Source organism: Barbus barbus, assembly GCF_936440315.1.
Source record: "Barbus barbus genome assembly, chromosome: 40".
Classification (NCBI taxonomy): Eukaryota; Metazoa; Chordata; class Actinopteri; order Cypriniformes; family Cyprinidae; genus Barbus; species Barbus barbus.
In genome coordinates this window covers 8,095,793-8,121,791 of record NC_136718.1, presented here as the reverse complement: position 1 = coordinate 8,121,791, position 25,999 = coordinate 8,095,793, and the positions used below count along the sequence as shown (strand labels likewise).

General features: G+C 36.9%; 1 protein-coding gene across 6 annotated transcripts in view; it reads left to right on the top strand.

Annotated features, from left to right (window-relative positions):
* Nucleotides 1–790: 790 nt before the first annotated feature.
* The window catches only part of LOC306859647 (extracellular sulfatase Sulf-2-like), a 146,773-nt gene continuing 121,564 nt past the window's right edge, over nucleotides 791–25,999 (top strand). The window contains exon 1 of one of the 6 annotated variants that reach the window (XM_079400778.1): nucleotides 791–1,197. The gene's annotated coding sequence lies outside the window, so the exon portion shown is untranslated. The remainder of the gene's footprint in view (nucleotides 1,198–25,999) is intronic. The other 5 variants (XM_079400773.1, XM_079400771.1, XM_079400774.1 and 2 more) reach the window with 5 other exon arrangements.

The following is a 25,999-nucleotide window of genomic DNA, read 5'->3' as shown; positions in this document are numbered from 1 at the left end:
AAGTGACAGTAAAGACATTTGTGACATTATTATGTTACAAAAGATTCAAATAAATCCTGCTCTTTTAAACAATGGTGGTAATATTTTCAGCATTACTCTATTTTTGATCAAATAATAAAAAATAAAAAAAATACTTTTGAATGGTAATATATATCTCTGACTAACTTCTTTTCTTACATAAGACATGACCAAAGAAAAAAAAAGGTTTATTTTCTTTTATTTCATTTTTTTTTTTTTTTTGCTATATAATATTCGCTCAAAGGTTATTTAATGACATTGGTTTGTTACTTAAGTGTAAGATATATTAGTTTAGTTGTAAATAATCAAATCATGTCAAAACATGTTTTAATAAAAATAAATGAATAAAACTAGTTAATTCAAAAGTTTCTTAATTATAATTTTTATTATCAAAGTTAAAAATATTTTCTTGCATTCAGAATTGGAAGTTGAATTCAAAATCCACCTGGCTTAAAAATGAATGGAAGCCCATTTGAATGTACGTGACACATCTGTCTGTACTAATATAAGTTGTAGGACTTATAAGTGTGTGCTTGAAGCTGCTTCTGACACTATTAAGCCCAGAAGGTAGAAGCCACATGAATAACCATGAATACATGCACACCGAAGCCAAGCTTTCCCCTTTCACTCACTCAGTCCACAAGCTCCGCCTGTGCTGCCCTATGTGAGTGTTTGTGTGCTCAGATTGGGTACCAGCAGGCAGCACAGCCTCTCTTTTTCAGTATCTCTCTTTCTTTGCCTCCCCCCTCCTCCTCGGTCGCTCGGTGATTGAGGGAGAATGTGAGTAAAGCAAAATAGGCAGGCGTGTTTTAACAGATGGCTCTTGCCGTCCCAATTCAGCCAGCTCACTGCCTCTGGTACAACTCGAGTAGAGAGAGAGAGAGAGAGAGAGAGAGAGCGCAAGGTAGTTCAGGAAATTGAAACGCTTCAGTTCGAACTTTTTTTTTTCACTCGTCTCTTTTAAAACTTTCCGTCCAGCCTCTCTCGCGCTCACTTCTGTGTTGACAGTCACTTGAAAGTTTGACAAACTTCACAGCGATGCGGTGACCGCAGTGCAACAGGGTGCAGGAAGACAGATATCAGGACAGAAGTTGGTCCTGCGGCTCGCTGGTTTGGGGTCTCCGCCGCAGGACAGAAGGGGACAAACTGCCACCTGCCTCCCCTGCAGCTGTGTGTGAGGTAGGCTCCTGTGACAATGTAACCGCACACTGGGAGTTCTGAAGAACAAGCGTAGCGCGGCGATTTGACGTTCCAGTGTTGCGATTGCATGCTCTCCCTCCCAGTTCCCCCTTCACTTTCTCTTTCTTAAAGGAGCAGTTTGCCTATTTCCTTGGCTTACTGTGCATACAGTGCATGTGGCATTTTTCTGTATGTCTATGTGGGTGCATGGGTGTTGTTGTTATTATTAGTTCGCTGACAGACTCGAGTGCTTCCGAAAAAAGGAGCGTCAGAGTTATACCCTGTTCCCTCGACAGACACAGTCATGTGTCAGACAGAGGAAACCTACTCTTAATAAGTTTGAGACATCTTGAGTTCTACAAACGCCTCATGCTTTTAGGTCACCTGTCTGCAGACACAAAGGTTCAGCCACAGCGGTTCATTCTTTATTTAGAATAATAGTGAAGTCAGTCAAAACTGTGAAATAACACATATGGCAATTATGTGGTAGCAAAAAATGTTCTTAAAATCTTATGTTTGAGCTTCTTGAAAGTTGAAAACTTTGGTCTAGACTGATTATCACTCTGGACGTCATGAGGTGCATCCTGGGACACCTTTTTAACATTTAACATTATCGAAGAGATTCAAACGTATGTTTAACACTTATTGGCAGCTCACTGTCCACTCAGATCTGTCCCATTCATTGTTTGTTTTTATTTACATTGTTTTAAAATAAAATGAGTTTTTAAGTAGACTTATATACCTATAGGCAGTTTATATTCATCTACAAAAGTATTTGAAAATATTTTAACATCAACTTTTCAGTCAAAATGGTCATGAGAAATATATAAATGCATTCATTCATTTTATTTATTTATCAAAAAAGTTGAATAACAAAAGCATATATTATACTATATGCAATATTATACTATATGCTGTCATATTAACAGCCAGTCAGTGTTTCTTACTAATTATTATTTTAAAATAGATTTTAAAGGTAGACAAAACACAGTTGTTGTTGTTGTTGTTTTAGGTCGGACAAGTCATACATTAATTTAGACATGTTTTTTGAAAGATTCAGTGACCAATTGAGTCATTAGACTAGGGATTCACAACCTTATTTGTATATATAAAAATAAAATAAAAATGCAATTTTTGTGTGTGTGGTTTAGTGATTATATGTATTTAAAAATATTTAAGTTTTTCATTGTTATAATTTAATGAATTATTAGTTTTTTATAACCCCATGTTTGGGAAACCCTGCATTGGACTGAATCCGGAAACAATAATCTGTGAGTTTAAGACTGATATGTAAGACTATCTGACTTTTCTTTGAAAAGCACTTCTTGGGGGTATCATTTGTTCAAGAACTGGACTATGCCTGTGTTTTCCATTTGTTATTACATGCAACCAGTAAGAGCGACACAGTGAAAAAAACTATGTGTAGTGCACTTATTGTCTTCATATTATTTCATGCCACCTAGTCTCTCTCATGAAATTCAATTCAGATTGCAAACTGGCAACTCAGCTAAATATAATTTCTTTTTCCATGGCACTGCAGATCTGAATAGCAGTGCGGGATAAGCTGCATATCTCATTTTATGCTATGATAAGGACTACTTTAGATTATATCTAGCTAACGAGACTTGCTGAGCCAACAAAACCCACTTATTCATTTCTGTTTTTTTCAAAGAAAGAGGAAGTAACTAAGGAAGCAGAGCAACCGCTAAACTAAGCCATCATCTAATTTAGCTGTCGACTGATGATTTCAGTTTCTAATGAATGTGCAAGCGCGCTGGTTGAAGATTAGCGTTCGCTTACAAGCGATCTTTGATAAGTGTGTGTGTAGCAGCAGCAGCCGTCTGAGAGGTGGTGTCTGTGTCTTTACTTTGGCACTGAGATTTTGAGTGCCATGTTGATTTTGGGACTCTGACCGTGGTTAGCCTTCCATGGCCTAGCCAGTGTTTACACTGATTGCTTACATTTGGTTAGTAAATTCCCACGATTTTGACAGGTGTGGAAGCGGGACCAGCAGATTGGGTGCTTTTGCTTGAGTTCTCTCACTCTTTCTTTGTCTCTCCTTCGTTATCTATCCTTTTCTGCTCTATTTCTCCTCTCCTCCTGCTGTTAACCTCCGTGAAAGGGAGTTCTAGGGTTGAAAGGAAGTTGCTGCGCTCACTCAAGGCTAATGTTATGGCCGATGTCAGTGGAATGGAACCGTTTCATAGGTGATGACGCCCAACTACCTTTCTGCCTTTCCCTTTATAGCAGAAGGATTTAAAGAAAGATAGTAGCGTTATGTGGGCAGATGTTTGACTTCGGCTAGTCTAATTGTCAAAAACCTCATCCAAACCACATCCAAAAGTGTTTTCAAATCTGAATAAAATTAAATTTTTTGTTGTTGTTTGGTTGCAATGTACATGACTGTTTAAAAGAAATTAATACTTTTTATTCATTAAGGACGCATTAAATTGATCAAAAGTGACAGTAAAGACATTATTTCAAAATGTTATATTCATCAAAGATATTATGCAGCAAAACTGTTTTCAACATTAATTATAATAAGAAACATTTCTTAGCGCAGTAAATCGGTATATTAGAATGATTTCTGAAGGATCATGTGACAATGAACACTGGAGTAATGATGCTGAAAATTCAGCTTTGCATCACAGGAATAAATTGCATTTTACAATATATTCAAATACAAAACAGTAGTTTTAAATGGATAAGTTTATTTCACAATATTACTTATTTGACTGTATTTTTGATCAATAAATGCAGCCTTGGTGAGCGTAAAGGATTTCTTCAGAAACATTTAAAAATCTTTTAAATGCTAGTGTATATACCCCTGGTTTCACAGACAAGGCTTAAGACTAGTCCCAGACTAAAATGTAATTCTGAGCTGTTTCAACTGTAATAACCTTGCACTGACTGATCTTAAAACATATCAGTGCATTTGTTTTCTCTCAAGATGCACGCCAGTAATGTTTTTTCTAATGCATGTTAATAAAAATTACTCAAATGCCCTAATTGAACTATGACCTAATCCTGGCTTAGTCTAAGCCCTGTCTGTGAAACCAGGCCATAGTGCCACAAAATGCACTAATGCCTAATTTTGGGTCACATGCATTTAATTTGCTCATAATATTGAATAAGTGAAAGAATTTGTGTTTTTGGACAGTAAATACATTGTCTCTGATGCTTATGTCTGATGTGCCTTGTGAGTTCAGAAATGTAGTGAGATGTCATGATGGACATGATGAACAGAGGCATAATTTCCAGTTTTCTGTCTTCTTGTTCCATACTGGCTCTCAGTTGGTGTAGATGAGTGTCTAATGGCATCAGGCTTGCTCAAGCTGTTACTATAGGGACCTATGTAGATGTATCATATATAGACTACACTGTGAATAAACAAAGCAGATTTCATCACTTAGGGAACAGTCCAAAAGATCAGATTTGATAAACAAAGGGGATTTATGCACAGTGTGAACAAAGCCAAAGAGACTTTGTTGTTGTATTAAGGTCGTTCATGTAACTGACCTCTGACCTTTCCAGTATCGTGAGACACCATGTGAAATGCTAACACCCTCTTTTTACCCATTCTGTAAATGAGGAGTTTTGGAATCCACACAGAATCTTCCGCAGGCTGTTTATTGAATGCTTCTGATTCATTTCTTCTCATTATTCTGGTTTAGTGTTTTCACTATCACTTTGTCTTTTCTGATTTGGCTCATGATCTTCCTTGTCTGACTGTTTTCTGGTTTTGACCACATGCTTTCTAGTCATGTGCTTTTGAGAGTCCCGTTCAGCGAGCGTTTGCTCTGGACTGAATTCCTCTTTTGCTGGAAGTGGGACACTGTGTCTAATTGCTCACACAAACACACTTACTGTAAAAAGGCCACTGACACCATCACACACACACATTTTTGAGCAAGTGTGTCCCTCATAAACGTGTTGTAGATGCCAGTGTGCCCCTGTGAACGCAGCGTGAACAATCTATCTAGCAATTTTCCTTTGACTTAGTCGCTTCTGGCTCTTCCGTAAAGCTGCTTTGAAACGATATATATTGTGAAAAGCATTGCACAAATAAACATGAAATATATGTTGTTAGAATGTAAAAACAAAATTGGCTTTTGGGTCAATGAAGGAATGCACAAAATGACACAAAATTCTTTAAAATGTGTCAGGTTCATTCAGATGCAATTTTTATATTCTTGTTTGTTTTAAATGGACTTTAGTACCATTTTCAAAAAAACTTTTGAATTAATGGTTAAAAATGTCAAGTGGTGCAACCATGAAGTTAAAAAAAATTCATTGAATACACAAAAACCATCAATTAAAAATATTTTAGAATAACATTTTCATCTGTTTTATTTTTTTCCCCCTCAATTTATTCAATTTTTCTTCCAATTTTTTTTCCAATTTTTGTTGTTTTTGCAAATCATGGAGTATCAATTTAACATATTTCATTTCCATGTTTTCTTGTGAAATTATATCTGACATACAAAAAAACATCATGACCATGACATATATTTTATATTTACATTAAAATCAAAATTGTGTTTCACGTGTTTGTTACCACACTGACTTTGATCAGGCAAAAGTTTTTCTATTCTTATAAATATTTTAGAACAAAACTTATTCATTACATCTTCCTCTTCATTTCCCTCAATAAATCCAGTCTTCCAAAGGCACATTGTTTTCCTTAGGCTCTCATGATGGTTATACTGCTTTGGCATTTTGACAGTATGCCTCGGAGAAACTATAATTTGTACTGCTTGCATTTAATATGTGGCACACTAATGTCAGCAGTTCAACCTCTGAAACAGGAAGCCATTAGCAACATGTTTATACAGTGTAGATTTACAGTCTGCATGTGTGGACCTGCGTCTGTGAAAGATTTCAGGAGATTCCTGCAAAGATTCATGTATAATGCAACATATGCATGACTCCTAAGTGTTTCATAGCTAAAAGTAAGCAAAGCATAGCTGTGTACTGTAACACACTCATGTACTCAGAGCACACCTCAGCAGTGAACACTAACAGCAAAAACATCTTAAATATTTTAATAGGGAAGACACACAATCAGACTGACGCAAATTGACTTAAATAGGGATTGGAGGTCATCTGAGGGGAAGACTGAGGGTGTGAGTCTCAGAAACTACCAAAAAAGCAAGAGATGAAAACTGTCTGGATGAAACTGTCTCTTGCCTTTCTCATCGATCTCAGTTTGCCATTTGGATTGTCTCAGCACCCACCACGAGTGCACAGTCTGAAATCTGTCATCTTGTTCATGGTTGATCAGTTCCAGGAAAATGTTTTGGGCCAGTCACCTGAGCGATTATTGTGCAACCAAGTTCCTCAGTTGCTTTAGTGGCGTGTAGTTCACCTGGTCTTGTCAGAGTTATTAAAGGTGCCATAGAAGGAAAACTCTCTTGACCTTAGCATAGTTGAATAATAAGAGTTCTGTACATGGAAATGACATACAGTGAGCCTCAAACACCATTGTTTCCTCCGTCTTATGTAAATCTCGTGAATAAAAATTACCACTGAAAAATAGGCGAATCAGAACATAACACCGACTGTTACGTATCAGTCGGGATCACAAATAGTTACGCCCCCAACATTCCATGTTCTATGCCAGCCGCCAGCCGAACCATCAGAAGTTCTGCAGGTATTGTGAAGAAATACGAGCAAAGACAACAGCGAAAATGGCAGATCATGAAAATAAATGTTATGTTCCAGGCTGTGCAGGGGATGTGAAGAGCAGGGATGGGTTGGTGTCTGTATTCAGAAAGACACAGTAAGCAAATAAAGCGTTCTAATAAAATAACGCAAGCTACTAAAGGGACATGGTTAGCTCCTTGCTAGCTGTAGCCTGTTACAGTACATAAGATTTCACTTACCACATAAACAGAGTAAGGAGAGATGCCTGAGGATGATGGCGAATGATTTACAGATCTTGAGCTCCACTGACGAGCATCTGATCTTGTAAAATGTGTGGTAAGTACTGCCGCTCCATAGTATAAACAGAGTTCATTCGATCGCGAATCTCGACACTGAAAGTAAAACGTGATTATGCATTCCAAAGCAGTTTCAGTGCCCAGCATATTAATAGCGGCTCCCTGATGCCCACATTTTATTTACAGTATAATTACCCAACGATATAACTGCGCAAGAAAGTATTAAAATATATATTTTTCCTGTATTTCCTTGCTGTGAGCTACTGAAATGAGCTGCACTGTGAAACAGCCAATCAGAGCAGAACTCAACATTATTATTCATGACCCTTCCAAATAAGCCAATAACAGACCGTTTAATTCTAGGGAGAAATCCTAGGGTTGTAAATGGACATATAAAACTGTTTCTGGAGAATTTTTGCCCTTACCTAAGCCACATAACTTCTATGTAGATATCAGAAAACAATTTAAAATATTGCATCAATGCATTCTATGGCATCTTTAAAGGAATAGTTCACTCAAAAATTAAAATTCCTCAAACTCATCTACTTCTTGAATAGCCCCAGGGTGTTTCTTCGTCATAACATATTTTGGAAAAATTTAGCATTATATCACTTGCTCACCAATGGATCCTCTGCAGTGAATGGGTGCCGTCAGAACGAGAGTCCAAATAGCTGATAAAAACATCACAATAATCTACAAGTAATCCACACCACTCCAATCCATCAATTAAAGGGGTCATGACATGGATTTCTTTTTAAATTATTTTAATAAATTCCTTGAGGTTTACTTATAATGTTAATAACGTTTTTGCACAAAAATATATAAATAAATATGTGGAAATTATTATTTTCAACCCTCAATCTGACCCAAAATTACCTGTTTTTAAGGGACGTGTCCTTTAAGGCTTCTCAGTAATTGGCCACTGTTATGATTGGCTAACATCATTGCACAGAAAACAGTATCAGCGCCGCCTCGCTATTGCATGTGAGTGTTTTGACAACATGATAAAAAAAAGGTCATTTCCAGACAATGCATTATTAAATAATTTACTTACAGTTTGTGATGCAGCTGCAGTCAGATCAAGTACTGCTTCATCTTTCAACGAATGTTTCTTTGCGAAACTGTGCCTCGTTTACAAAGCAAAATCCTCCGATCAGTCCTCTGACATGATCCAGGGTGCCATTTAAAATAAACTATCCACTTGTTCCTTAAACTGAGATCCTTCTGATATCTGTACAAAAACACAAACGAGCTGTTTAATCCAAACACATCAAAGCGAACGTTCTTTCACTCCATTTGTCCTTTTGACGACAGACTCGAACGCGTGGCTTGTGTCAGAAAGCGAACGCACATCTGTATACTGTATCCAGTGTAGACAAAATAGCGACAGTGATTGTAATTTCTATTTGCTTTTAATGCGATCCGACACTCGCATTCAGCGTGATCTAGTGTCAAACCCTTAAGAGACTGAACGAAAGTGGACATGGCCTATGGTGAGAAGATGACTATTTAATTAATGCCTTGCTCTGGAGGCAGTGTTTATGCACATGTTTGTGCCTGGGTGATGTCATCTTGCACCTCATATGCAAACAATCCGTTTTTGGAGCTTGATTAAATAAATGTTTTGTTTATAATCAGGAGGACATTTTAAGCCATGAAACTTGCAGGATGTATTAATGATACAAAGACCTCTTATATGCCAAAAGATCAAGGCAAATTTGATTCCTCATGTCATGATCCCTTCAATTTCTTGTGGAGCAAAAAGCTGAGTGTTTGTAAGAAACAAATCCATCATCCAGATGTTTTTAACTTCAAACTGTTTCTAAAATATGAGTCCATTATCCACAATATGGTTTTCACCAAATCTGTTTCAATGAATAAAAAAACATCTTGGATGGCCGGAGGGTGAGCATATTTTCTGAAAATTTAGTTTTTGGATTAACTATTCCTTAAAACAATAACAACAACAACAAAAAACATTTTTGTTACTTGAAATAAAATAAACTGAAATAAAGTATATAGAAGAAAAGGGGGAAAAAACTACAGTAGTATCTCTACTATAATTGCACTAATATGTGACCCTGGACCACAAAACCAGTCTTAAGGGTCAATGTTTTTAAAATTGGGATTCCTCTGAAATTGGGATTCCATACATCCTCTGAAAGCTGAATAAATAAGTTTTCCATTGATGTATGTTAGGATAGAAAAAAATATTGAGGAAAATTTCCTTTAAAGTTGTCCAAATGAAGTTCTTAGCAATTCATATTACTAATCAAAAATTAAGTTTTGATATATTTATGGTAGGAGATTTACAAAATATCTTCATGCAACATGATCTTTACTTAGTATCCTAATGATTTTTGGCATAAAAGAAAATAGCTATTGCTACAAATACACCCGTGCTAATTAAGACTGGTCTTGTGGTCCAGGGTCACATATAACCCTGGGTCTAACAGATCTTTACAAAGGTAGCAGCAGCAGTTAAAAAAAGAAGTGTGATTTCTGCCGCTACATTATACAATAAAGATAAAACTTACAAGACATTGCATGGAAATGTAGCTTAATCATGACTTGCGTAAAAATATATGCCAGCATAACATATCTTAATGATAGAAGCACAAAGATCTAATCATCTCTGCAGGCAATCAGTAAACACTCGCCATTACCCTCTTTATACATGGGCTGGCACAGCTTGCTGCTAGCTCTTGGGTTCGTCCAGGCAGAACAGATCAGGCTTGAGCCAGGATTTCAACTTCCGAAAATAGACAATTTCCTGAGTTTTAGGAAATTGGAGTTGTATTCATCTTTATTAGGTATACACAAAGTGCAGAGGTGAGGGATGATGCCCTCTGTTCTCTGTCCGCCTTGAGCCTTGTTCTGGAATTAAAGCGCACAGCAGGTAGCTGGAACTCTGTATTCATGAGCTCTTCACCCCGTTACACTCTGTTTGCTAACAGCAGGAGCGTGTGGGGGTGTGTGTGCAAGTCTGCACTCGGACGTGTGCGTGTGTACATATGTGTAAAGACCATATTTCCTGGAAGCTTGTGTGTGGGATTTTGGTTTTGATACACTTGCGGGCTGTGTGATCACCACAAATTCAACCTGCTCTCTAGTCAGAGCGTGATCATGAAGTCACAAGGTGCTGTCCCCATTTTGTTAAGAGGAAATGAATGGATTTATTGAAAGGTACAGCTTTTTTTGTCTAGAAATAGTTTCATGTATTTATGTATCACACACCAAAATACTTAAATGATTAAAAGTATCTTAAGTGGAAAGTGCAGAACAAACTAAAATTAATAAAAAATATGTAAATATAAATGTTTATTAAAAATGTTTTATATACCATTTTGTATTTTAAAAATAGTTTTAGTAGTCTCTTAACCTCTGTGATAATTTCACCTGAGATACAGAGAGCATAATTTTCATTATTACCTTGATGATGAAAAAAAAGCAAAAAAAAAAAAAAGCTGACTAATTTTTTGAAGAGCTTTCATTTTTCGCCCAAAACTTTCATTGTAATCAATGACACTGCACAACCTTATTTACATCATCATTGATTAGTGTATTAGTTCACTCAACAGACATGAGTGTGATTATTTAAAATGCTCAGCACTGCAACCTTTTATGCAATGGGAGTAGAACTAAATATAATCCTGGAATCAGAATTGTTTACAATGAATTAATATTGGCAGCTGTAATAGTAAAAATAATGTATTAGTTTTCAAAAGAGTTCCACATGTATTGCTTATTTCTTATGCAAAGATGTTAGCCAATCATAAAAGTGGGTGTTTACGTTGAAGTCTTGAAGAGTGTTCAGATTGGAGGGCTAGAATGGGTAAAATGGCTTTTTATTTCCAAATCATTATTTTGATGTCAAAAAAAAAAAAAATTGACCCCCTCAAATTTCGTAAGGCTTTTCAGTCTGATCAATTACTGATGATTTATTTAGTTGTAGCTACAGTGTTTAAGGGATATTTCACCCAAAAATGACAATTTTCTTCTTTTGAACACTTTTTTTTTTGAAGAATGTTGGTATAACCAAATACTGTAGTTGCTGGAAGCCATTGACTTAAAAAAAAATTCTTCTCCATACTATGAAAATCAGTCAGCAGCTGTTTGGTTACCAACATCATTGGTTAACAGCATCTTTTGTGGTCAACAGAAGAATGACATTCCTACAGGTTTAGAAAAACTGAGGGTGAGACAAAATTTTTATCAACATATTCTTAATCAGTTGTGTTGCATTTGACTAGACAGGGGTTATCTGTGGTTGTTTGAACATTCTTGATGTTTAAAACTTCTTAATGTTGCACTGTAAGCTCTTCAGATCAGTGCATTTGTTTCTAAGTTCTAGTGTATAGATAGTTTTCTAAAGAACTGGAGAATAACAAGTTCTTTGTTAAAACTAAAAAAGTTCTCCAATGACATCAGACTGGTAAAGTCCTTTGGTCCTAATTGGAACCTTTATATGTAAGAGTGTCTTTGAATTCTGTGTCTTTCTCTGTTTCTTTAGCGCTGTCTTTGAACGACGGCATGGTTGCCATTAGCAGGTCAACATAAATGTTTTCAAAATGGAACATCAGTCAGGGCTTGGCTTTATGCCACCACTTACACAGACAGGAGCTCATACAGAAAGTCTGTTCCTTGTTTGTTGAAATATTCAATGCTTGCCACAGGTACGCAGGCATGAAGTTCTCTAGTGCTTCGCTCACTCTCCGCTCCTTATAAACACACACATACAGTACACTCTGTCCATGTGGAAAGCTCTGGGTTATTGGGTGCTTCCTTTCACATGTTTCCACTGGATTGTCCTCTGCTGAGTCAGTAGCTGCATCAATATGCATGCATACTTGCATATAGCAAGTGCTTGTCTTTGCATGTGTATTTCAGCACATACGCTCTTGCTCAGTCTGGCAGTGAGAGAAGGAGAGAGATCTGGCATTGCCTTAAGAATAGTGTGGGATGCACACATCAACTGTTTGTCTTTGGCCGTTTGAATTTTCCCCACATAGACTTTGCAACTGGTTCCCGAGAAATTCCACACAGGTGACCACAATTTATTTAAATGATACAAAAAATGACAGTATAATATAACATAGAGAATAACATACTATATATTTGAAGTTTATTACAATATATTCAAATATGCAGTGCTTAATGGAAGGTTGCTGCTGATCTCTGTTAATGCAGTTTTTGTTAAGTAACTTCTGATTGGTCAGTCTCTCTTCAGGATTATGGGTAGTGTAGTTCTTTTTTATTCTGAAAGTAAAGTTGAAATTGTGACCGTTATACAGTTTTATTAGTTATGCAGTGTCATCAGACAAAAAATATTTTTGCCGCAATTAACCCTTCGCTGGGAGTTTGATTGACAGGTGAGCTGATCAATCATAATGCTGAATCTTCCCATTTTGTCCAACAAACAAACCAGATGGGAGAGTAGATTAACGTCGATGGACTTGAACTTAAAAAAAAAAAAAAGTTGTGTACTCATGTCTCTCCATGGCTGAAACAAGATACCTTCTGATGTTCATTCATGTTTAATTCACACTAACTAGTAAAGAGGAAGAGATTATCATGTGCCGCCTGAACTGAGATGCTACAGCGATCTGTAGTGACACATTAAAGAGACACATAACAGCATTTATTGTTTGAATTTCTTACAAAAAGACAAAATTTGAAAGGTGAGACTGTTTCAGACCAATAGTATCCTGCTATGTCTTGTCTGTCGGTGCGTTGTCAGTTTCCTCTTTGCTCCTCAATGTATTTTTCACTGCTGGAGAACATGATGTGTGGCGTAAGAGTACCATGGATTGTCGGACATAGCAACAATAACTAAGGGGGGTGGGTCTTTGTAAAGGGTCAATTGTCCAATCACATTGAAGTATTCTGGGAAGCCATGTAAAAAATAGTCAAAGCATCTTAACATTGATACACCTATTGTGAACTGTACTAATTCTTTGATAAAATTCCTTATTTATCATGCCAAAACATCTTTGAATATTTAATCTTGAGAGATTCAAGCAGTCTCTCACTTTCTCTTTTTCTTCTTTCATCCTGTCATGCCTTTAAGCCACCTTGTCAAGTCAGTCTGCACTTTCTCTCTCTCATTTCACACATCACTGCGTTTACTCGTCTCCCCGCTTATCTGCTCACCTCTTTATTGGCCCGCTATCCTGGCCTTTTCTCTTAACATGCCTACAATTTAGCTCTACCAATAAAACTATCTCACAAGTAGATAAGCCTGACCTAATACAGCTTTATGAAGAGCTGAGGTAATTTAAGTAATTTTATTTAATTCTGTTTGGTCACTCAGGGCTCCACTTCATTTACTTTCTCCAATTTTTTTCAAATTTGTGTGAAAGGCTAATTGTGTTTGTCATGAGGTCTCCATGTGAATAGAGGGAAAGTAAAATTTAATGAGAAAGCCCTACAGAATTGAGCCAGAAAGAAGTCTTTGAACAGTGCCATGTAAAGTTCGTGTTCGTTTGAGTGTGGGTTTACTTAGCTATATTTTTAACATTTAAAAATTGACACTGAATTAAAGTTAAATTGATTAAAGTGGCAACAAGAAAAGCGGTTTACACATTCAACTGCAAATGGGTAGTTGCATAGTCACACTCTCCTCTTTTTTATCGACATTTTCTGTCACCTAAATCTAACCATCATGCATTTTTAGACCTCAGAATGATAGAATATAGACTCCAGAAGCATGCAAGAAAAGGGCCTCCATATCAAAAGTTTGGGAATTACTTAAATTCAGAAAGATTTTATGTTGTGTACATACCACAAGCAAAATCATATTTATATGAATGCACTTACAATGGATTCTATGGGGCAAAACGCCATTAAATGTGTTCATCAAACTATTACAGCAGACTCGCCTTAAAAAGGATGCTAACTTTACAATTCTCAACATACAGTTTTATATAGAATAAATATAACAATAATACTAATCTCATTTTTAGAGCCTCCAGAATGGAGTCCCATAGATTTCCATTCTAAGTACATTACTGTATTTATTTTTATGAACTGATGGACAAGTCAAAATTAATTAATTGGCATTCCACAGGCGTTGCCGATAGAGCTTAACTGGTATTGAGCCCAGAACATGCTTTTAAAGTGAAGTTGTGAGAATAAGTTGATAAGATGATGATTAACAGGATTTAATTAGGCCAACATTGATTGGGCAGCATGAACCAATACATCATTGCGAAGCGACATTGAAAAGCCAATTAGAGAGGGAGGTTGAGGGAGGACTGGAGACACGAGGTGTGTAGTAATGTGTTCTTGACTGACTGTGGAGGCTGAAGAGTCACATACTAAATTTGAAATGAAGCTTCCAGAGAAGAACAATGCATTCCACGTGATAAAGACTGAACGCATAAGAAAATGTGACCAAACCTGCTGATTTTATGAAAAATGTTCGAGTTCATGTTGAATTTAACATGTGCAAGACAATTTGTTCACTACCATTCCAACGGTTTTAGGTCAGTTAGATCATTTAAGACAACAATACTTTAATTCAGCAAGGATGCATTAAACTGACAATAAAGACATTGATAATATTACAAAAGATTTCAGTTTCAAACAAATGATGAGCATTTGAACTTTGTATTAATCAAATAATCCTTAAAAAATGTACCAGTGTTTCCACAAATATATTAAGCAACACAACTGTTTTCAGCATTGATAACAATAAGAAATGTTTCTTGAGGAGCAAATCAGCATATTAGAATGATAATGTGACACTAAAGACAGGAGTAATGATGCTAAAAATTCAACTTTGCATCACTGGTATAAATTACTTTTTAAAATAAATGTGACCCTGGACCACAAATCCAGTCATAAAGGTCCATTTTTGGAAATAGAGATTTATACATAATCTGAATTGAGAAAAGTGCAGTATTACTGTTTTTTACTGTAATTTTAATCAAACAAGCCTCACCATGAAATCAATGTTTCAACTTAACTATTAAGATAGTTGAGATTTTTTCTGAAACTCCAGATCCGATATATTTGTATATCAGTGGTGGGCCGTCAGGGCCAGCAAAGCCTTCTTTGCTGGCCTAAACACTATCAGAATCACTGACTTAGTTTTAATATGTTTTTCCTTGAATGTTTATTAAATAATTTTCAATAGTCTATTCTCTTCATTTCATAGCTTTTCTCTTGGTTGCGCTGCTTCCAGTGGCTTATATTTATATTGGAGCTCTTATCCAATTATATTTCAGCAATCGTGTTGCCAGGGTCAAATAAACCTGCCTAAGGCCTTCAGAATCAGCAGTGCAGGCATCTGTAGTTTAACATCAAAGGCAATGAAATCGTTGCTTTAACCAATCAGATTTCGAGTTGGCAGCTCCAGGGCCATCTAGCAGGCTTACAATAACGTCAGCATTTTCTCGTCCTTTGATTGGATGCTCAGAGCGCACTAGTCAAAGCTAGCAAACAGCATCACTTTAAATATTTTTGTTTTCACAGTGTTATTACTGTTTCTCACCGTATATGCTGTGTACAGTGCATTCTGTAAAATATTCGCCCTCTGTAAATCTAAATACTAAAGTACTAAATGACCGTGGCGAAAAACAACCAGACACCTACTCGGCAACGGCGCTGTAAAAGACTCGTGAAGATGAAAAATTACTAGTATGGTAGATTAAGTTTCATTTTTTACTTTTATTGCTTTATGCTTTGTATTCTGATGTTATTTTCAAGATATAAAGCCAATGTTTAAGTTTCTGTAAGAATATCTCAGAGACTCGGCGTAAAGATGAGAGTCATAGGAGTACGTTAAAACACATGTATATGCTTTTCTTCATCGTCTTGTATGAGTTTTATAATTTTAATGTTACTTGCTTGCTTTCCCGGTAAGGCTGTGCTAACTAGTATTTTCCTGCCCGCAGCGTGCGGGCAGATCGGCGGGGAGACTCGTGAAGATGAAAAGCATTAAGAGTTCATTAAGAGTTCCCCGGGCGCCGCAGCATTGGCTGCCCAATGCTCTGGGTGTGTGCTCACTACTGTGAGTACACTTAGATGGGTTAAATGCAGAGCACAAATTCCAAGTATGGGTCACCATAGGCCGCATTTGACAGTATGTAGGCCTGAGACTTGTACTGTAATGTAAAAGCCAGGTGAACCAAAGGACATAATGAATGTATAAAGGCAGAATTCGCAATAAATGTACTCACCGTTACTCTGAAGTGGCCTTCAGAGAAGAAAGAGAATTGAAAATGAATGTGAAGCAGAGAGAGAGCGAGCGATGGAGATATTTTATCCTCTGCAGGGACTTGTAAATATAAACTGATGCAGCTGTCAAATATTAGCGATATCTGATATGTCGGAGCTGTAAGTGACTGCTGTAGTCGCGTTTAAAAGAACACCTCACGCATAGTGTATGTGTACACGTGTTTAGCGAAGCCTCCTTGTTTACGTGTGAGAACAACAGGAAAAGCAGAGCCTGGGGACAAATCTAAATCGAGTGATGATGTGTCTGTCAAGTTGCTAGTCTACTTTGTTAATGACTGTCGTCGGGAAGTGAGTCTTCCCGAAAGAATGCTATGGCATACGCAAACCAATTTTCCAACTTATTCTCTACAGCCAAATCAATTTCAAGCTCTCGGACAACTCCTGCTAGCATTTAGCGGGTTTATTGGTGCTCTTGTTGTGTTTATTACTCGGGGTACAATGAAAAGGCAGCAGGTTTAATTCTAGCACGCTAAAGACTGTGGAAAACAGATAAAACACAAGAGCAGGAGATGAAAGTGAGCTCCTAATAAAAGAAACAAAATGAATTCACAGGGGTAAAAAGGGAAGCTTAATGACTGTGTTTGACTGACAGGGATTAGCGCTGTAAGCACACGCGGTGTGATTTGGGTAATTACAGTAGTGCTTTCCTGCTAAGACTGACTGTTACCTTGACGCTCTAAAGGAGTCCTTGAGGAGCTGCACGGGTGACTTGACACTCCAATAAAAATGGCTCGGAGGAAAACAGATCCGGTATCACCTCTCGCCTTGTTAACATCATCAAATAAAACAAGCGCGTGAGGAAAAGTTGCAAAAAGCGCAGTGATCTTTCTCTCCCTGCGAAGACGGCACTCAAAACTTCTGCCGTGGGGCGCATCACGTATGCTTCTGTGAGCGAGAACTGAATTCTTGAAATGAAAACTGTTAGTGATAACAGCTGAATTTACTAGATTTTCACATTTTCTGAGGAGCTTGTCCATACAAAACTTGCTTTCAAGATGGCATGATGATGCTGTGGAGGCCTGCCAGTCAGGTATGCAGATGCTAAGATGTGGCATGTTTGGATGCATTTGAAAAGTAGTTTTGGGTGTTTGCTAAGGCATTGCTAGTTTGCCCAAAAATGAAAATTCTGTCATCAGTTACTCACTCTCATGTCCTTCCAAACTGATAAGCCTTTCTTTCATATTTGAAACGCATATACATATAGTTTTGAGAAACTTGAGAGATTTCTGTCACTCCATTAAAAGTCCATTGTACAGATGCTTTGATGCTTCAAAAAGTTCATGATGGTAGATGGTAGAAGGAATCCACATGGTTGAGCAGTATAATCCACAATCGCTTAATGTGATAAACAGATCACATTTAAGATTTTATTCACATATAAACAATCTGTGAATTGATCGAATGTGGTGAACGGAATATCTGTGAAAACAAACCTCATTGAATGAGGCTTTTTGAAACAAGATTTTGGTGGAATGGAGTTAATTCAGTGGAGTTAAATTAAATCTTCAGATTTCATTAAAAATATAATCTTTTATGTTCTGAACGAAAGTCTTATGGTATGACAAGAAGGTGAGTAAATGGCAGAATTTTCATTTTTGGGTGAACTATCCCTTTTAACATGTATTGCATATATGGATAGTATTTGTATTTTTTTTTTCTTCTGGCCAGATTTACATCAGTGTTATTTTGCTATACAGCTTTTATTAATATTTGAAATGTCTCTCTCTCTCTCTCTCTCTCTCTCTCTATATATATATAGTAACGAATATTTATAGGGATTAGAAGTAGAAATAGGTGAAATGGCTTTAAAGCACTCTCTTTGGGGAGAGAAATATGAGAAGTGAGGTGAAAATTACAAGTTCAGTCACATAGAAAACTAATAGCACACCTTTCCTCACCAAGCCAGATGATCTGAGGTGTGATCCATGTCTGCAGCATAAACCGTGTGAGATGAGCTACCCACTGAACTTTAATATTTAATTTGAATCTCTAACCTTAATTATGAGCAAGAATAATAGCAAACACTGCTAAATGCTGAAGTTGAGGCTCTGAGAATTGAAAAATGTAAATGTGTTCTATTTTGAGCAATGTTTGCTAAGTTTATCATTCATAAATGAGTTCAACATAAATGTTGAAAATGGGTCATGTTTGTCAAAAAGATTGCATCAGTTTGTTAAATGAAATCTATAGTTTAACATTCAAGGTATGTGTGTGTGTGTGTGTGTGTGGCTTCATGAAGATGTCAGGCCTCTGATAAGGTCCAACAGGACCTCTACTGCCCTTGTCCTTGTTTGTTCGTAGATCAGCCTTATAGATCAGGAGAAAATTGTACAAGCCTCTATATTGTGTTTGCATTGAGCGGCCTCACCACACTCACACTCTGTTGTAGCTTTTCAATAGCTTTATGCTAATCAGTTTGCCATCGTTTTTCCCCTTACATGTGACTGATTGTCTGGCTCGTCTGTGTGTGTGTGTGTGTGTGTGTGGTCGGGCACTTGAAGGTCAGTAAGATGATTGCTCTTGTGGGATTTCTCTACTGTTTATCCCCTCTTTCCTCATCTGTTTTCCCCCTCTTTCTCATCTGTTTCCAGAGTAAGTGTTGATGCTTTTTAAATAAGATCTGGCAGTTGAGTTACATGTTCCTGAGATTGGATTTTGCCAAACTAATTTCCAATCTCTCTCTCTCCCTCACACACTTAATCTTTCCCTCACTTACTCTTTCTGTTTTCTGCTTTTATGTTGGTTCACAGCTACAAGATGGATTGATCAATGAATTTCAATTTGGATTCAAGCATGATTCGTTAAAGTTTACATAGGATGGATAGGAGAAACAGAGACAGGGAGAGGTAAGGAGAGATAATCAGTGCGGCCTATGCTGGCATTCATTATACCAGCTCTACTGGACTAGTCTAGCGGGGTTTAATTGGGTGCTTGAAAGGCCTCTGGAATCAATTGACTCAGAGAAAGGGATGAAAAGCGGATGAGAAATAGAAACAGTGAAGGGATAACAGATGGAATTAAAACTAGGCTGCCTGAAGGTTTGCAACTCTCCTTGCATTGATTTCAGGACTTACAGGGGAAGGGAGGCAAAGTGTTTGTTAAAACCAAGACTTACTAAACCTAGATCATGTCATTTTTTATTCTTAAAAAGATGATAATTTCCTGTATTAAATCCTAAAAACACTTGAATGTCTTTGTATTAGAAAATATTAAACCATCTGGCATTCAAATTTTCACAGATGAGGTAAAAAAATCAGTTTCAAATTAAGATAAAAGGTATTGTGAGACTTTGTGGTTGTCAAATGTGGGTCATGCACATGGTTAAGGTGATGAATTACACCTGTGGTTACTTTACTAGCAGTGCATTGTCATATGACCATTTGTGAATATCATAATTCCTCCCCTGTGGCCTCATGCGATTGTGAAGTGCCCATCAGGTCCACATTTTAAAATCTCACTGGAGGCAGCAAATAATTTGGACATTACTAATTTGACAGACTGCTTTTTGGAAATTATATAGAAGGGAAGTATAGTCATTTCTGGGAACAGAAATTGAACAAAAAAAAAAAACGTAGAAATGGGAAGTTAGTTCCGAGAAATATATATTTTTCTTTTGATGTGCCAGTTGGTGGAAAGGCGCGCACACCTCTCAATAAAAGGTCTAACAGCCAAAACAACATATCAGAGCAAAAAAACAAGCCCTAAGGTCAAAGGAAATGACTGTAGAGCTCAGAAACATGTGTCAAGCAACAGATCTGGGGAAGGGTTCAGAAAAAATTCTGCTGCATTGAAGGATCACATAAGCATGTAGCCGCCATTATTCTGAATGGAAGAAGTTTGGAAGAGCCAGGACTCTTCCTAGAGCTGATCTTCTGGCCAAACTGAGCAATCAGTGGAGTAGAGTCTTGTTTAGAGTGGTGACCAAGAAGCTGATGGTCACTCTAGTTGAGCTCCATAATCATATATGGAGATGTAAAAAACTTACTGAAGGACAAACATCACTCCACCAATCTGGGCTTTATGGCAGTATGGGCAGACTCAATTCTGAAGACACACGTAAACCCTCTTGGAATTTGAAAAAAATAAAATAACGACCTACAGACTGTAAGAAACAATATCCTCTGGTCTGATGAAGTTTAACATAGGTAGCAACATAAAGCATGAAAAAAATGAAGGGGTATGAATACTTTCGCAATATACAGTATACACTGCTCAAATGTTTGGGGTAAGATTCTGTTTAATTTATTTTAAAGAAATTAATACTTTTATTCACCAAGGATAATAAACTTAAAGGGAAAAACATTTATAATATTATAAAATATTTTTATTTCAAATAAATGCTGTTTATTTGACCTTTCGGCTCATCAGAGATTCATTCCCCGTTTCCACAAAAAATATTAAGCACAGCACAGTTGTTTTTAACATTGTTGACACTGTTTCTTGAGCAGCAAATCAGCATATCTGAATGATCATGTGACACTGAAGACCAGAGTAATGGTGCTGAAAATTCAACTTTGCATCAAAGGAATATATTACAGTTTAAAGTATATTCAATTGTACACCTGTCTCATTGATGTGTAACAAATTACAGCTCAACTAGTCTGCCACTCAAGAACACTTTCACATTTTTTACAGCTTTGCCCAGTCTGAATATAGGCAGGGGCGCTGGTGTGGTTCACCGTTACTTTTTTAAATTGCCCCATGGACCAGCGGTCATCAGCTTGTCTTACCAGGCTCAGCAACTATCTAAATTATTAATCTAAGTCTGGGAGCATGGACGCATCACAGGAAACCCCAGAGGCCAGACAGGTCTACTGTCCAGACAAAGAGACGGAGCATATCAGACATTTTACCCTGTATCTTTTTTTGATAAATATCATATAGGTTGGGGCAGTGGCCCTGTGGTTAGTGCTCCAGACACGAAAACCAATGAAAGAGACGCAAGCTCAATTCCAGCTCATATCACGTACTGATCCCTCTTTTTCCTTCTATCATTTCCTCTCTCCGCTCAACTACCATGTGTCTAAAATCTCACAGTGACTTAACAGGCAGAGTTTGGGCATGAAGACAAGGAAACTTGTTTCACGCTAGCTTTCAAGGCACCCTAACACCACATCTATTCGAAATTAAAATAGAAAGTGTTGTAAAATATAATGCATGTGACCTACCGGTGCTTACCTACTAGTAACTTTACACATACAGTAAAGAGGCTAATTTGCCATTATCTGTCTGCTCAGGTCGTTCTCATGCAGCCGATGTGCTGTTAATCACTCATGAGTTTGTTGTGTGCATTTCTCCTCTCTTCTTTGAATAAATAGCCGAAGTCAGTGTTTCTTAAGTGTTGTATTAATTTCTGGCTTGAGGAAGCCGAGCAGCAGCAGGAATTAATTGCATCTTTGCAATAGTTATGTGCAGCAGCAGCATGCTGCGTGGTGATTAAAAGCGCTTCACATGGAATATGAATAAGAGCATAAATCACACTAAGCGGTGAGCCGCGTAATGAGAAAAAAAAAAGTATCACGTGGCGCGTCGGGGGCCAATCTACGATCTCAGCAATTACTGAAGGTCATGGGAGTGGAGAAATCCAGATAAAGAAGATAGTACAAAACTGATCACACTTGTTACACCACTAGTCCTTCTTTCAAAACCTGATCTCATGATTTCATTGTAGTTGCACATTTTTATTCCACATAATTTTTTCAGAACACAAGATCATTATGATATGTATCGAGAACATTTGGTTTAAATCACCAAAACACAACAGTAAGATCTTCTTTCAACTCAGTAGTAACGCAAGTCCACTGAAGATGAGTTTAAGAACCCAAGTGCAGTTTATTTACACAGTAAAATACATCCAAAGACTTGACTTGACTTGACTTGACTTGACTTGAGCAGACTTGGCATGAACAGAACCACAACTCACCAACAGCAGGTACACAACATACTCAAAGCTAGACAAGGAGCAATGGCAACAAGAGGGCTACTTATATAAAACACAAAGGGTCACGTCAAAAACCAACCAATGAGCAAACAGAACTGAGAACCACATGACAGGACAATAACCAATGAAAACAAGACACATGAACAAGACAATCAGAACATGACACACAAAAACAAGAGGACCATATGGCAGGATCACATGACAGGGTAGGAAAACGCATGACAGGAACATGAAACATGGCTAAATATCAAAATAAAAGACATGAAAACTTAAACCAGAACAAAACCCAAACCCCACATTACATTAGTATGTTTAACAATGTTCTTTCAAAAGCAAACAATGCAAGATACATGTTTCAAATCGCCTTTGTTGCTGAAATAATTACAGTAATAGAGGCAATAACTGTCATGTTAGAAAATACACTTACATTACTTAGCTTGCATAACTCACATAAAATCCACAATGTTTGTAAAAGTATTTATACAGTGTGTGACGAAGGTATGCCATGGCCATAAGGTGCTAGAATACTGCCAGTCAATGCAGTATGATCTATGACTGAATCTATACTCTAACTGAACTTTTCAGATGAAAGGTGAGTTATAGTAATGTGCAGTCTCTACCATGGTAAACACTATGTTACAGTATTACATGGCATAATATAATATAAAATGCTGTATTTGATGCCATCTGTCTCCCTTCTTCTGATACTTCTCTGATCAATTTCTCTCCCTTGTATCCTGCTGTATGTTCACAAATTGCAAAGCACAAAGTTTTACAAATGAGGATGTCCTCAAAGGGAGGTTTTTGGTGATTTTGTCAGGTTTTGCTCACTTCTGGGTACCAATTTGTCCCCAAAATGTGGTTAGACACACACACACACACACACACACACACACACACAACAGTGGTTATCATCTAAGATAAATCACTTATAGTGCAAAAAAATAATTACATTTGGTTATCCCTGAATTGCAAACAAGTTCTTTAGAAACTGTTGAATCTATATCTATAGATATCTATAGATGCACCAAATGATTCACTGATTAACCATTAAGATGAGTTAGATTAAATAATAGACAAATGTATTAAACTGAATGAGAAGACATGCAAATGAAAAGTTTGATAGTAAGGGCTTTATGAAAGGCAGTTACTGTGAATGAAACATTTATATAGATGAAATAATTATTTGTGTGTGTATTGTAATAAGACAATTCAAAATACGCTGTTGAATGTAAAATGTTTGAAAAAACGTCCCTTTTTAATGATCTGTTATGATATTAGTACTAAGAGTTTTGAAAATGTAACAGTTGCTTGTGAAAATAGTACCAAAGCAAATATTTATATTTATGCATTTAGCAGACGCTTTTATTCAAAGCGACTTACATTGCATTCAAGTTACAGTTTTTACATTTTATCAGCTCTTGCTTTCCCTGGGAATCGAACCCATGACCTTGGCGTTGCTAGCGCCATGCTCTACTATTTGAGCTACAGGAAAAATAAAAAAACTTGTAAAATCAAATAAATAAATGGAGTTCTTAACTGCTCAAAAACTTTGATCTTATTGTACTTTTTTCCATTTATGATGGTTGTGATGTTTTTTGACAAAACACTCAAATGCTATCAGTATTGAGACTGTACCATGTTTGCATGTAGTGTTTTGTTTTGCTCTTATGCATTTTACTTTGCTTTGTCTTGGTTTGCTTTGCATTTTTTGTTTAGTTTTTTTCTTTGCTTTTATGTTATGCTTTGCTTGTTTTGTTTTTGCTCTGTTTTTTCATTTGTTTTGCTTTGCCTTTGTGATTTTTTTTGTTTAGCTTTGTTTTTCTTTTTTGTTTTGCGTTTGTGTTTGTTTTTTTTTTTAGATTTTGCTTTGCTTTGCATTTGTTTTGTTTTGTGTTTTAGAATTGGAATAGCAGATAACAGAGCAAAGTCCACCATGTTTATGCATTTTACCTGTAATCCAGTCTAAATTCTGTCATTACGGTTTACATCTTCCTCAGGTTGTTATATCACATTTCCGCTAGGTGTGATTTTCCTCAAATACACCATTGCAGACGTAGGTCACAAAAATAGAATGGAAGATGAAGAAAAAGAGGAGAGAAATCATGATGCATGGAAAAGGGTGACAGACAGACAGAGAGGGCGATGAAAGCCGCCTCTATATCAGTTTTCTCTCACCTATCCATCACCTTGGCGACAGCAGGTCTGTGGTTGGGCCTGTTTGCTGTCACTGAAGCTGTAGTGAGGGAAGCAGCCATTTTACATCATTGATTTACATTAGTCAGAGAAGAAAGCTGAAGAATGACTGAAGAGAGTGACTCACGCACACACACACACTCCCTTGTGTGCAGCCTTTTAATATTGCATTGGGTGTTTGGTGTCTGCTTTCTACTTGATGGGGTTTCGTTTAATCTACGGTGGCTAACTTCCTCTCAGTGTGGGGCTCTTTTCAACATGCTGACAAATACAGAGCGAGAGACGAGAGGGAGCAGAGGAGGAGAAAAGCCAAAGTAACACAACAGAGGAAAGAAAAAGAAAGGGGGGATTATGTATGGTGGAAAACCTAATAGGGAAGAGAGAATGAGTGGAGGATTAGAGAAGAGTGTGATGGAGTGACAGAGAGAGAGATGTGTAACGATGAAGAGGAGAGAGGGTCAGTGTGGGCTCATGGCTGAAGGGAAGGATGTTGAATGACGGCTGAGCGTGTACCTCCTGTCAATGTCACCTTAACATGTCTCACTGCTGCAGAGAAACACACTTCTTACAAAGACTCTCACTAAGTGGTTGACCTGATTGGTTCAGACAGTCGAAAGCTTTTTCCAGTGTTCTTTCATATGAAAACATTTGACTTTTTATGCTTTAATAAGACACGTATTGGGATTAGTTTTGCTTATACTTTGGGTTAAAGGTACAGTATATTGCCAAAAGTATTGGGTCACCCCCTTCTAATGAACAGGTTTGACTACTTACAAAGTTTAATGTTTAAGCATATAATGATATTCTAGGGAATTGTGTGCTTCTAATTTTATAGCAAAAGTTTGGACAGGACCCTTTTCTATTCTAACATGACAGTGTCTCTGTGTATAAGACACGGTTCAAAAAGACATGATTGATTGAGTCAGTGTGGAAGAACTTGACTGGTCTGCAGAAAGCCAAGTCCTGATCCCAACTGAACACCTCTGGTGTGACTTTATATGCAGACCTTGAGCCAAAAACTCATCACCAAACACCAATGACTTGTACATATGGGTACAGTCATTTTAGACACTTTCAAAACTGTTTCAACAGAGATTGAAATACAATTTTTAATACATAAACTATGTTTTCATCTTTGTTGCCACAGTTTTGGAAGTGCTTTTTTCTGTTCTAAAGAAGGGGGTGTCATTGCTGTTTGGGGACGAGTTTTTGGCTCAAGGTCTGCATTTAAAGTTGCATAATAATAATAATAATAATTAAAAAAAAAAGATTTTGCAAACAGCATTTTTGCAGCTGTCAAAATTAGCACATATTATAATTTGTAACACATCTAACAATTTTGATTTTAATACTGAATTTTATGTATTTATTTATTATTTTTTAAATAATGTGTTAGGCTTCAATCAAGTATTTGACAATAAAAAAGGCAATTGTTTATAATATTACACAAACTTTTTGCATGAAAATATTTAGCTGCTTT